The following is a 14912-nucleotide window of genomic DNA, read 5'->3' on the forward strand; positions in this document are numbered from 1 at the left end:
CCTCGGTTAAGTGTCGACGTATGAAACGTCCTCTTTGAACAATTATACACGAATGTGCTTAAACTGGCACACAATATTTTTAGCGCAACTTTCAAAAATCCCTACAAAAGAATGGCCCTGACTAACATTAACCTATACCTTTCACAAATCACTTACCTCACCAAAAATCTTCGTTACTCGAACTACTGCAATACAGCGAGCGTCACTACTGCCAGCTATATAAAAGATTCAAACTACGGAAGGCACTAACTACTGATAAACATAGTTAGCGAATGAAAGATTTTAATAGAGAACAAACAATATATTTACCTTAATAGTCATTATATATATATCAGTTCAAGGCATCCATTCTTACAAATTTAAAAACTCTGCCATCTCTCTCCTCACATCCACCACTGCTGGCGGCTCACCTCCAACTGCGCAACGCTACGCGCTCTTAACATCCAGCAGCCCAACACTACAATGGCGAGTATTACAACAATGCCAACCAGCCACTGACTGCACACAGCAGAGCCAGTGATTTTCGTACGGAGCACTATGTGGCGTTATCAATAAAAAAAACCCAAACAGCCTACTTACACGTATACTTCCTCGTCGATGATTCGGAGAATCTCCTCATACTTTACTTCACCAGTCCACGTAATTTTCAACATTCTTCTGTAGCACCATGTCACAAATAACGGTACTACTAATCTCTTATTTTCTGGTTTTCCCACAGTGCATGATTCTCTACTATACAATGATGAGCTCCAAATGTACATTTTCAGAAATTTCTTCCTCAGATTAAGGCTTATGTTTGATACTTGCAAAATTCTCACGGCCACCAATCTTCTTTTTGCCAGTGCTAGTCTGATTTTGATGTCCTCCTTGCTCCGTCCATTATGAGTTATTTTGCTGCCTTGGAAGCAGAGTTTCTTAACTTCGTCTACTTTGTGATGACCACCCCTGATGTTAAGCTTCTCGCTGTACTCATTTCTGCTACTTCTCATTACCTTCGTCTTTCCACCGTTTACTCTCAATCCATATTCTGGACACACTAGGCTATTCATTCCAGTCGGCTGATCCCGTAATTGTTTCTCACTTTCGAATGCCTCTTGCATCATTGTACATTGTCGGATGCTATTTTTAGGTCTACAAATCCTATAAACGTGTCATGATTTTTCTGCAGTCTTCCATTTTCAACCTAAACGTAGGAATTGCCTCTCTGATGCCTTACCCAAACTTATCGTCATCTAAGACACCTTCAATTTTCTTTCCGATTCTTATATATATTATTCTTGTCAGCAACTTTTATGCACGAGTCGTTAAGCTGATTGTGCGATAATTCTCGCACTTGTCAGATCTTGCAGTCTTCGGAATTGTGTGGATGATATTTTTCTGAAAGTCAGACGGTATGTCGCCAGACTCATACGTTCTACACACCAACGTGAATAGTCATTTTGTTCCCACTTCCCCCAATAATTTTAGAAATTTTGATAGAACGTTATCCATCCCTTTTGTCTTATTTGATCTTAAATCCTCCAAAGCTCTCTTAAAGTCTGATTCTAATACTGGATCCCCTATCTTTCTAAATCCACTCCTGTTTCTTCTTAGATCACATCATCAACAAGTCTTCCTCCTTCTAGAGGCATTCAAGGCAATATTTCCATCTATTCTCTCTCCTCTGTGTTTAACAGTGGTGTTTCCATTGCACTCTTAATGTTACTACCCTTGTTCTTTATTCACCAAAGGCTGTTTTGATTTTTCTGTATGATGAGTCTGTTCATTTCTTTTTCTGATTGTCCGCATTTGTCACCCAGCCATTTCGCTTGAGCTCAATTGCATTTTCTTTTTGTTTCACTCCTAAGTGACTCGTGTTTCTGTGTTGCCGAATTTTCCTAAACATTTTTGTACTTCCTTCTTCCATCGATAAACTGATGTATTTCTTTCATTACCCATCATTTCTTGTCAGTTACCTACTTTTTACCTACGGTTTTCTTTCCAACTTCTGTGATTGCCCTATTTAGAAATGACCGTTTCGCTTCAACTGAACTGCGGACAGAGCTATTCCTTATCGCAGTATTTATGGCTTCTGAGATTTTCTCCTCATCCCTTACTATTGCTGTACCCCACTTCTTTCCGCATTGATTCTGCCTGACTAGTCTTTCAAACTTCAGCCTACTCTTCCTCATTACTTCATTGTGATCTGCGTCTATATCTGCTCCTGGGTACGCCATACAATCCAGTATCTGATTCGGAATCTCTGCCCGACCATGATGTAATCTAAGTGAAATCTTCCAGTAACACCCGGTCTTTTCCAGGTATATCCCCTCCTCTCGTGATTCTTGAACAGAGTAACTAAGTGGTGCACATCTGCACAGTGTTTTATAAATTTCGAAAATGTGGTATATTTCAAGTATCTGGTTCGTGTGTGTTCGAAGGACCTCAGTCACGTGTGTAACACTACCTGCGTGCCTTTATTTATTTATTTATTAAACCTGGCAAGATTAGGTCCATCAGAACCTCTCTTACATCTAACGAAGCACTCTACTTATTTTACATTCAAATGTTTGCATCTAGTACAAAAAGTGAATCAAACAATTACAAAGGCACACTTGGAAAAATAAATAAATATAGAGTTTATATTCGTAGATGATAAGTACTGTTATAATTAGATATTATGAAAGACACAGATTTTAGATAGGAGAGCTAGCAGCAGCGAGTATGAGGGAGACTGATGGTGAAGGGAGAAGAATAGAGACATGGTGTAACATAATTAAGGAAATATAAAGGAAAGTAAGATTGCGTGGCTAATAGAGATAGATGAAGAGGAAGAAGAGAAAGGAACAAGATAGGAGACACTAGCTTTGCTATTTGACAGGGGAAAGGATTGGCCTTGTACATTAATTTTTTGGAAAACGTTATAAGGATGATAGTAGGAAATGCTTCAGCTTCTTCTTAAAAGCAGCAGGGGATTGAATTTTGCGCAAGGTAAGGGGCAGTTTGTTCCAGAGGCGGACAGCGTCAACTGAGAAGGAGTTTGCAAAAGTTTTTGTTTTGTGAGTGGGCACAGTTAGGATACCGAATAAGAGTGACCTCGTGTTTCGATTATGATGGCATGAAAGGTGTTTGAAGCAAGATACTGGGGTGCTTGAGTGACGAGGAGTCGGTGAAGTAGATATGAAGTGTGGTAGTCACGCAATTTGTCCGGCCGCAGCCACCCTAGCTGGGAGTATGAAGCACTAACATGATAATATCGGCCAATGTTGCAGGTGTAACGCACAGAGGCATTCATGGTTAGTTCTAGCCGTCTTTTGTTTTTACTACTCATGCCTTGTTGAATTACATCACAATAGTGGAGGTTCGGTCGAACGAGTGCTTGTACGAGCTGAGGCTTCAAGTCCTGTGGAAATACGTTCCGAAACTTTTTGAGCGCATAGAGCATAGAGATAAGCGGACGTCTTCCGGCACACTGCGACTGTATTCCCAGCCCAGCTGAGATGCTCATGCAAAGTTACACCCAAGTTCTGATATGGTATTGGAATACCATCGAGCAGACAACGAGGCAGGCGTTCACGGAAATCCGAACTTATTAACATCTGATGGGCTATTAAGATTACTTGTGTCTTTTTTGGATTTAGTTTAAGCTCCAGGTTTTTCGCCCAAGTCACTACTGAAGAGAGATCATGATTCATCTGAGCGATTGCAGTGTTTATATCTTCAGGCCCGGCGCTTAGGTAGAGCTGGAGGTCGTCGGCATAGAAATGATATTTACAGGAGGACAGAACCGACGAAATATCGTTGACATATAAAGAAAACAAAAATGGTCCAAAGACTGATCCTTGTGGCACTTCCAAAGAGACATGTTTCCAGGAAGATTTTTCACTTACGCACTCAACACATTGCTGTCTGTCTTCTAAGTAGCTTTCAAACCATCTCATTGCACTATCTGAGAAATTAAGCTGTTGCATTTTTCCGAGCAGTATGTCAAAGTTAACAGTGTCAAAAGCTTAGCTGAAGCTCAGTAGCGTCAATATTGTTGCCTTTCGGCTGTCGATGGCATATTTCAGGTCATCAGTTACTTCAATTAGATAAGTGTTTGTGCTGTGATGATTATGGAAACAGGATTGAAATTTGTCATATAGGTTGAATTCATGCAGATGTTCAGTGATTTGATCATGAGCAATATGTTCAAGTGCTTTGGAAACAGCAGGCAGTATGCTAATTGGTCTGTAATCACTAGGCAGTTGCGGGTTTTCGATTTTAGGGACGGGTCGAATTATGCTTCTTTTCCATGCAGTAGGGTATATGCCATTCACGAGGAACAAATTAAATATGTCAGTTAAGACAGGTACTAGCATATCGGTAACATTCTTAATCATGGTTATACTGATACTGTCATTGCCTATCGCATCAGAAGAGATTCTCATTGTTTTTTTTCTTGCCGTATTTATTGTTACGTGATTTAGATGGATTTTTCGCATTATTAAGAAAAGCGGAAACGGATTTCTCCAACCCATCTTACGAGTATCTATTAAATTTCGAGGCTCTGATATCTAGTCTCTGAATCTGTGTGTGAACTCTGTTTTACGCAAATATTAGTTTTAATGTTATGCTAATTCAGTGTAGAAGTATGATAATATCAATCAATTTCAACTGAAGTAATGCAAATTGGTGCCTTTTTATGCATCATTTTAATGTTGCGCCAGAAGGAAGTATGAGGGGCGTTCAGTAAGCAATGCAACACATTTTGTTTTTGAAAGTATGTTGGTTTTGTTCCGGATTCAAATACACAATATTATTCTCCATTCTTTTGGCTACAAGATCCCATTTTTCAAAGCAATTTCCTTGCAAAGCGACGGCCTGTATTCCTGCTTGGTACCAGTCTGCTGCTCGATGTCGAAGCCAACGTCTTCCTGCATCAAGTTTTCACGATGAGGCTGGTAACGCGCAAGCAATTCCGCACAGATGGTCCTTCGTTGCTCTTTATGGTCTTGTGCCAGGCGGCGAGGAACCCAGCGAACACACACCTTTGAGTACATCGACTGGTGGACGAGTGTGTCAGCCCTACGAATAGAGACGTCCAGTTGTACAGCGAGGTGTTTATCACCTAGAATTAAAGTGCCCACATATTACAGCACTTCGAAAGTCAGAGCTGTGTGTGGCCCACCGGCACGTGCCAGATCGGACAGGTTTGCGCGACATCGTTGCGATTAAGACAGGCTGCAAACGCTCTCATCCTAATCGGCCTACTGGATTGCGATATAATTGACCGTGATCGTGTATGCCTAGTGAAACTTTTCAATGAGTACGGCTATCGTTACCGAAGGAAAATAATACGGCTTGGGAGGAAGAAACCGTACAACAGGCCCTTCCCAAGGACAATCCTATTCTAAATACCGATAATTTTGAAATGGGTGGAACTTAGTGCAATCGCTCAAGAACCACGCAGGGGGAAAACGCTACCACGTAATATTTTAATACAATAAATATTGATAATACAAAAAATACTGATTAGCAAAAGAGGGATAATTAAACGGTCGCCAGCCCACTAGGGCAATGAATATCCAGAATATTAAGAAAGGTAATGTCAAAGAAAATTAAGCAAATGATCAGTTGCGTGGAAGCTGAAGGTTGTCACCCTTTTCCACAACACAACAGTGCACGAGAAACAAATAAATCAGGAAGCACTAATTTCGCAATAATTCTATGTGAAATACTAAATTTTGAGAAGAAAGTTCAATGAAGTTGCTGGTTAAATAAATGACTAACTGTAACTGAAACCTTGTTTCGTAAAAAACGACTTTCAGTAACCTCAGCATAGCATAATTTGGAAAAGGACAAGCAATTTACTTGATTGAATTTTAATTTACTGTAAGCAAATAAGTTAATGTGTTACTTTTAACATAATAATAAGGCCCATAGCAAGCCAGCAGAAGTCACTCTCTAAGATAAATACAGAGTAAATGAAACTGCGCACTGTTTATTTGTGCTGTATCTTTAGTAATTAGTTTTGCCAGAGAAACTTTACGTTATTTTAAGTGAAGTTAATACTCAACATTGCAAATTAGTTAAGGCTCTATTACGCAATACAAGAATGAACAGTTACTGACGCAGCAAAATTTAGATTGAATCTGGTCGTTAACAAACAAAGCTGGCAGTAAGTAGCAAATCAATTTTTTTCAATCGAAACTGGCCGAGAAAAATGTGTTGAATTACTTAGTGCACGCCCCTCGTATGTGTACACATCTTTACGTAAATAATGCCTGTCTTTCACTTTGGAGTCATTTTTACACATGAGTTTAATATTACTCCAGAGGTAAGTATGTGTAGGCAATTTTACGTAAATATCGCAGAAGTAATGTAACTGGTCATTACTTTTACGTATAACTTTAATAATTCGGCTGGAGATAGTGGTGGCTTCATGACGTTACTGGTAAGACCAATGAAGTTACTGGCAAGAGTGATGACGTCAGATAATCCCTGGCCCCCATGACGCAGACATAGACGGAAGGAAACTGTTGTAAAATACTCGTTACCTCCCTATTGTTAGGAATATCTATAGCGTGGGCATTCACATGCGCGAAACATTGTTTTTGTGGCTAACGTACATTGCATCCAGACGTTATGTGAATGTGGTGTCGTGTAAACTTTGTCCGTAAGTCTTCTGACGATTTTGAGTGTTATTACACCGCTAGTACAGAAAAATTTCGTTCAAAACTACCACGGATGCCCTGCACACATTTCTCGGGCATCTTAATAATTTACATTCGATAGCTGCAAAAAGCTTCACATTAAACTTCGAAGTGATAAATGCAAGGGTACTTTTTAAGTGAAAGAAGAGATAGCTACTGCTGTTTACTGACTCTCCTCTGTTTTCGATCGGCTTTCTTTTAATAAAGTATAAGGAGAACGACGGCTCAAATCCGCTCCCAGGTCATCCAGATTGAGGTTTACCTTGATTTCCGTAAGTCCCTTAACGCAAATGCCAGGATAGTTCCCTCGAGAAGGGCACGGCCTCTTTCCTTCTGCATCCTTCCCTAATCCGAACTTTTTATTCGTGTCTAACGACCTTGATATCGACGGGATATTAAACACTAATCTCCTCCTTCTCCTCCTTTAATGAGTTGTACTACTGTGGCATTGTAAAGTAGCTACCAAGAATGCGAAAGTGTTATTGTTCTTTAAAAACATGAATTTGGAGCAACAACATGCAGCAAATTTGCGATTTACAACGCAATGAAATATTTTTTGAGGGCAAAGTTCTTGTATTTTTAGTTTTCAGTGCAGTACGTTTAATCCTCGTTGATCCCCATGGCAACCGAATTATTAATCACATATACTCATTCTCCAGGTTATAATATGCTGTCTAGGATGGCGTATCCGAAGAAGGTCGATCAGAATTTCAATAGCCTCTTTACTGCGGCTTGTTTTACAATCACTGGTGTAGAGGTGCAAGTAATGGTCACGGGCGAGGTGAATACCGCGCCATTTCCCAGTGCGTCGGCGTCCGGCTACTGACTGTGCCCTGCTGACACTGCTGCTACTGCTGCCTGACAGGATTCTCATGTTCCGGCCACGCGCGGTTTCAGGCATCTTGTCACGGTCGGCGCGGCTCCTCCCATCTGAGGTTCGAGTCCTCCCACGAGCATGGGTGTCTGTGTCGTCCTTCGCGTAAGTTAAAGATAGCTTAAATAGCGTGTAAGCTTAGCGACCGATGACCTCAGCAGTTTGGTTCCGTAAGGCCTTACCGAAAATTCCAAAATTTCTCATATACCTCGGCCGGAATCGTGTGGGCAATGGCGGTTTCTGTGGGGACGTCTGGCTGCGCCACGCTCCCACTTCCGGAACACAGAGGTCCTCTGTCGATATCTTGGCCTGATTCCACGTGTTATACTGTATTTCCCGAGAGCGAGGGTTAGTACCGGGCCCAGGTGCCTCGATGCTTTGGCGTTGGCGGGGATTCGTATCCCGGCGCAGGTAGGTGTGGCGCGTCATTGCCACGGCACTGAGCAGCACGGGCTCGACGTCACGTAATTGCCCAGCTGCTCGGTGATGGCGGGCTGGTTCGGCCGGGCTTAAATGCTGCTCGTCCCTGCTGATTACGCGGAAGTGACGACATCTGTGCACCACTTGAAACCATATGGAACAGGGGAATGGCCAGGGTGTGGTGTAATCTGCAGCAGGTCGGCTGTAGTAACTTCCCAAAAACTGGCCTTGTGCCGTCACGCAGAAGGCCGCGACACGCAAATCGTGGCTGTGTGCTCAGCACGTGTGTCCATGACCGGCGCTCATGGACTCTGATGTTTAGGTGCTCCGTTTCCGGCTCCAGGTCGTGTTATGGTATTTGACTTCTCGGTTAGAAACAAAAATTATGTGTTTCAGTGTTTCTGGAAATTCAACCCCGAAGGTGGTGCAATAAGGGATGAAAGTTTTTAATATATTATTTGTTTATATTAAAACATTTTAAAGCTACATTTATGAAAATTGCCATTTCTCTTCTTCTAAATCAATATTGGTTAGGGGATGAAAGTCGCAATGGAAATATCGCCACAATAACGAAAACGGCAAGATTAACAAAAACTTTGGACCCCGGCTAAAGGAATCGCTTTTTGGTCAGAGGTACATTCGGAAAAGACCATGCTTAAAGGGCGTTAATTAGCGTGAAAAGCTTATAAGGTGAAACTTCCTGGCAGATAAAACTGTGTGCCCGGCCGAGACTCGAACACGGGACCTTGCCTTTCGCGGGCAAGTGCTCTACCATCTTTTTTTTTATTATCAGATTGACTTGGTATATTTCACGAGAATTCAGACAACCATAGTCAAATCATCATTTATAGTAGCTGCAAAAAGAAAATCAACAAATTAGTTGAAACACAAATAAAACATTACTTCTGAAGGGGAAGACCAACCCCTTATCCCACCCGTATGTATTTTGGGTGTATATATACACATGCAAAAGAGAAAAAAAAATTACGAAAAAATACAAGGGAGGGGACTCAAGCTCAGGGAAGAAACAGGAATCACAGGGGAACTTAACCAACACCTTGACGGTTAAACACAAGAAAAAGCATATTCGCAAAAAGCGTTCGGTATTGTGGTAACCGCTGCAATTTCCAATGCGCAGTTGACAAATAATGGTGAAAAACGCGGGGATCTGGGTCATTACCGCCTTCAATAACGTAGTGGACATAGTAACCCAAGAGCCAGACAATCGTGTTCGTTTTCGTCTGAGGAAAATAAGAGATGTCCGGATGTAAGAAGATGTCGTCTGGGAATGCGGTTTCAGGCCCTCTAGTAAGAAAAGCTAATTGACGGCGGACCCAGAGCCAATGATCCCGTCCGCAAGCAACTAGCCTGTGAAGTAAGGTGTCAGTTTGATGACATTCCTCACACTGATCAGTCGGACGAAGGCCAATACGAAAAAGACGATCACCAGTAGGTATCAGACGGTAAATGACCTTATACCACGTTGAAACAATCTCCATCGGCAAAATGGGAAGACTAAGATGAGACCAGACCGTTTTCCATGACGTTGACGGGGAAGCAAGTTCAACAGAAGAAGGGAAACATGCTGTACCCCAACGGATTTGTAGCATGTTGGTAGTAATATGCGTCATAGAAAGTATATCAGCACCCAGAATACCGACAAGTACAAAGTATTCACGAATGTGCCGCAATTTAGGATTAATCCGTCCAACATCAACAGGAGGGGTCAGACTGGCCGGCCGGAGGCGGGAAAGTAAACGAGAGGTGACTGAATGCGGAGCCCGCGTACAGGTTAAAACATTGCGGCGGGCAAATAAGATGGACGTCTTCACTTTGATATCTGAAAGACCCAATCCTCCAAGCTTCCGAGGCCTGGCCACAACTTCATACCGGACACGGAAGACATGGCGGCGCCACAGAAATCGACTAGACAGCTGTTTCAGCCTGCGGGCCATCATCGCGGGAAGCGGGAAGACCTGCGCAACGTAGTATATTTTACTGAAGACATAGGTCTCTAAAACCCGTGCCTTGTGAAGGAGGCTAAGGGAACGGCGGTCATGTTCAAGGATCGCCCCGTGAACACGACTCGTAACCTCACGCCAATTTAGTGCCGCCATTTTGATCGGATTACGATCCACTATGATCCCCAAGGTCTTATGGCGATCGACAACCGTCGCCCAAGGAATGACGACATGATCAAAGCCTCTCATCGGCAGGAACGTGCATTTGCGATCATGAATGCGAGCACCAGCAAGACCACAAAATGAATCCAAGGTATCCTTAAGCCGCGGTATGTCCTCGGGATGTCGTACTAAAACCATGACGTCATCGGCGTATGCACGGACTGCAAAAATTTCCCCCAATATATTCCAGCCACGTAATTGCATGGTGAGATGGCGAAGTAAGGTCTCTAAGGATAGAACAAAAAGTGACATGGATGAGGGGCTTCCCTGGGGTAACCCCCGTCTCATCGATATCCGGGGGGTAGGGTGACCGTTCACAATCACCGAGACACTGATACCGGTAAAAAGATTAGTTAAGACTTGTCGAGCATCATTATTAAAGCCGACAGCGGTGAGCACTCTCGATAAAAAATCATGGCTGACGCGATCGAACGCTTTTTGGAAATCAAGAAAAAGCAAAGCCCCTGGGATATTAGCGGCAGCCGCCACCGAGATTACATCGCGACATTCGAGAACGGAAGTCAGTATCGTGCGTCCAGGCACACAGCTTTGGTGGGCGGCAATAATGGTATCGAGCAGCTTAGAGAGACGGATATTAATTGCTCGAGCGACAAGTTTATAATCAAAGTTAAGGAGAGTAATAGGACGGAGGGAATCAATTGCAGGTCGACCTGTGGATTTCGGGAGGAGGACCATTCTGCCTTCCTGAAAAGGAGCAGGAAGTAAGACTCCCCGCATCACTTCATTTACCATTGACGTTAAGGTGTCACCAATGAGTGGCCAAAATTGAACATAGAACTCCTTAGGAATACCATCTAATCCAGGCGACTTGCGGGACTGCGATCCTGCAACAACATCATATATGTCATCCTTCTGAAAGGGACGCAGAAAGGCGTCGTTTAATTGAGGAGTGACGACGCGAGGCAGCAAGGAGGTAAAGTCGTCAAGAGAGGTTTCCGCCGGGACATGAGTATCGCACAGATCAGTAAAATAGGTGTAAACGAAGTCAGAAATGTCACGGTGAGAGGTGAACACGCGGCCGTCAGCGGTTGTGAGGGAGGCAAGGCACCCACATTTCCGGCGCGACCGTAAACGGACTAGATGGTAGAGTGACGTCAGTTCCTCTTGTAGAAGGGAACGTGGTTGAGACCTCGTCCGCAGGCCCTCCATTTGAATGCGTTTGAGCTGCAGCAATTTGGCTTTGATGCGCTGTATATCAGTAACCCGTAGGGGAGCATGCGTAGCACTATCGTACAGTTGACGTAAGACAGAATAGTAAAATTCTTGCGTTCGTCGATCTTCTGCCACCTTCGCAGCCCCAAAACGCATGAGAGCCCTACGGATGTGTGGTTTTGCATACAGTGTCCACCATGCCACGATAGACGGGTACCGGTCCATAGTACGAGAACAACGAGTCCAAATGTCCTCCAGGACGATACCAAGGGAGGTATCTTGCAAATACGCGATATTGAGCATCCAAGGAGGACGAAACAATTTTACCGGTTGTCGCTCGTAATTAAACGTAACGGCTACAGCGCAATGATCAGTAAAACAGGCTGGTATCACATCAACAGCCAGAAGTTGCCCACACAAGGAATCGGAAAGGTAAAAGCGATCGAGGCGACTGCTAGACGTGGGAGTAAAGTAGGTATGTCGCACAAGTGTAGGATTGCGAGAAACCCACACGTCACGCAAGTGCAAGGAGCGCACAAGGTCGTCGAGTTCTTTACTGAAATTAAAATTAGGAGACTGATCTACCGGCCGTAGAACACAATTGAAGTCCCCACCTAAAATTATCTTTGTCGGGGATTTACGAAGCAGGTAAATGACTTCTTCTTTATAGAAACTCGAACGTGCGGTAGTACAACCCGAACCAGAAGGGGCATAAAGAAGGAGTAAACTGAGATCATAAAACGTGCACCCAATCCCCCTTCCACTGTCGAGTACTTCGAAATTCATCAACGGAATGCCTTCTCTATAAAACAAGGCAGTGCCCGTAGAAAGTTCGGAAGCGACATTAAAAAACGTCGAGAACCCAGGAATGGAAAACTGGTCGAATAGGACTTCCTGTAAAAAAACAACATCTGCCCCAGACTGATAGATAAACTGTCGCAAAGCGGCGAGCCGAAGCTCAGAACATATTCTGTTAATATTCAGAGTAAGAAATGTATATGCTTGCATGGAACTTCAACCCAGAAAGAAGAACAAAGATCGGTAGAGAGCCGTCAGCTGACGGAGCAACATACAAGTAATCGTACCAGAAACAAGCGCTGAACCACAGAGAGAAAAACTACGAAACAGAACCCTCATCTTCCCACTGCTTTTTCTTCGGCCGTGACGCGGCTCTCTGTGGCTGTTTACGGATTCGACTGCGGCTCCGCGGTGCCGACGCTGCAGCGTTCGGCTGCGTGGGAGCATCATGTAGACATTCCGTGTCAGATTGCGGGAGAGAGGCCTCTACATCCCACTCGTCCGCAGACATGGGTTCACGGTGGGACAGTTGGTGAATAACAACGGGATCCACTGGCTCTGGAGAATCAATCAGTTGTTTGATGGGAGGAGGCTGTGACCCAGAGGGGGCGACAGAAATTCCAGAAGGGGGATGCAAAACAGAGTCAATAGGAGAAGCGTCAGAGAGAACCGGAGAAGACATGTGGCAACCAGAAGCAGGTTCCGTCACGGGCGTCTCCGAAGAGGCTGCCGCGGCAGCAGGAACAACGTCAGATAAGGTGTCAGGGAGCTTCTGCAAAGGTGTGATAGCACCTGTGGCGTCCTCATCCACGATTTCCGACTGAGAAAGAGAGTCCTTTACCGGAGGCCCATCGGAAGGGCGAGCCAATAAGGAAGATTCATCAGCCGCATCATCCTGTGTTCGCCGACGCTTGTTGTGAGAAATCAGCGCGGGCACATCGGAATTAAGGGCAGTAACATCCCTACTCAAGGACAACGGGGGAAAATCACGGCCGTTGTCGGGCAACGGATCACTGCGTCCCTCGGTAACAGTGAGCGATGCAGTCCGAGATCCTTATGGGAGAAGATCAGCTAAAGTCAATTTTTTACGCTGTTCGTATGTAGGTTTTAATACCACCACACGCCGCGGACAATTAGTACGGAAATGACCAGTTTCATTACAATAATAACATGTTCCTTCCTGGCCACTGTACGTGATATGGACCCTATAACCACATACCTGTAGGTGAGAAGGAATAGGTTTTTTGACCACCATTTCCACCGACCGAATACCACTATATACCTGTAAGCGGTGCTGAGCAGACCAGCGTTCCTTTCGAATATGGCGTACGTCCCCATAAGGAAGCAAAACGGACTTCAGAAAACAGTCGTCAACCTCGGGCGGAAGGTTAAACACCCGAACATTCGTATATATCACTTCTGCATTTGCCAAGAGAACCATACTAGTGGAACCATCACGGTGCGTAAAGGGTACCTGAGAACCATGACGAGAAAGTAGCCTATCAACCTGGAGTGGGTCAAGAAACTTAACAAAAAACACATATAATTCGCTGTCGAAATATGCGGTATGCACCTGATCAGTAATGACCTTAACTGTATCGACTAACCAGTCATGTATCTCCAAAGAACCGGGCTGGACGTGACGCGTGGATTTGTCAAAGGTAAAACTGACTGTACCTGTACGCGGAACTTTCGTGGGAACCATGGTGGACATCACGGCGAGAGACGACGCCGCGACAGGAAGGGCCGTACGAACACCAAACACCAGCCGACAACCAGCGATGCGACGCGCACGGAGACCAACACGGCACTAAACAGACAGGAGGAAAACACGCTGCGCTACGGTAGAGGCGGAACTAAGAGCACAACCTAGTCGCCCGACGCGCGAAACGAGAGTGTGAGCTACCGAAGCACGACTCAAGGCCGGTCCTCACAGCCTTTCTTCTGCCAGTATCTCGTCTCCTACCTTCCAAACTTTACAGAAGCTCTCCTGCGAACCTTGCAGAACTAGCACTCCTGAAAGAAAGGATACTGCGGAGACATGGCTTAGCCACAGCCTGGGGGATGTTTCCAGAATGAGATTTTCACTTTGCAGCGGAGTGTGCGCTGATATGAAACTTCCTAGCAGATTAAAACTGTTTTAATCTGCCAGGAAGTTTCATATCAGCGCACACTCCGCTGCAGAGTGAAAATCTCATTCAGCTTATAAGGTGTTTTTGTGAACGACATAAAAATTCGATTAAATAAAAACAAAAAAATCTCTGCAGCCGGGACAGTCCACACAAGCGAAGCAATGCGTGAGTATCATATCCTCAGTCCATTTTATATGTCAGAGGTACTATCTACAATTAAACTTCACTATCTTTGATGAAATCGTGTTTTATTTAATGTGAAATTTAGTTGTGTCTTTTGTTCTATTTATGTACTGAGACAAATTTTGTATATGTCATCTTTTTTTATTATTTATAAATTCTGTTTGTTCCCTTAATAAAAGTATTTGCATTCGTCGAATGTGTGTAGATCTCCACGTAGTCTAGGAACTTCACACAGCTACCTATTCCCCTCCCCCCCCCCCCCCTTCCCTACGAAGAATTTCAAATGTCGAGTGTTGTTTTTCTTTGTGCGTACTAAATGTTGTGGAGAGGTTGTTTTCGTATGGTATTTGTGTCATGTACTACAGTTCCAGTTCTGATGGAATATACACATAAAAAAGCATCTCTCAGAATTACTTGAGCTCTGGAGCAGTATAGGCAAAACCATTTACTAAGGCAAGCTTCTAGGGCTGCATAT

Source organism: Schistocerca gregaria, chromosome 2, assembly GCF_023897955.1.
Source record: "Schistocerca gregaria isolate iqSchGreg1 chromosome 2, iqSchGreg1.2, whole genome shotgun sequence".
Lineage (NCBI taxonomy): Eukaryota > Metazoa > Arthropoda > Insecta > Orthoptera > Acrididae > Schistocerca > Schistocerca gregaria.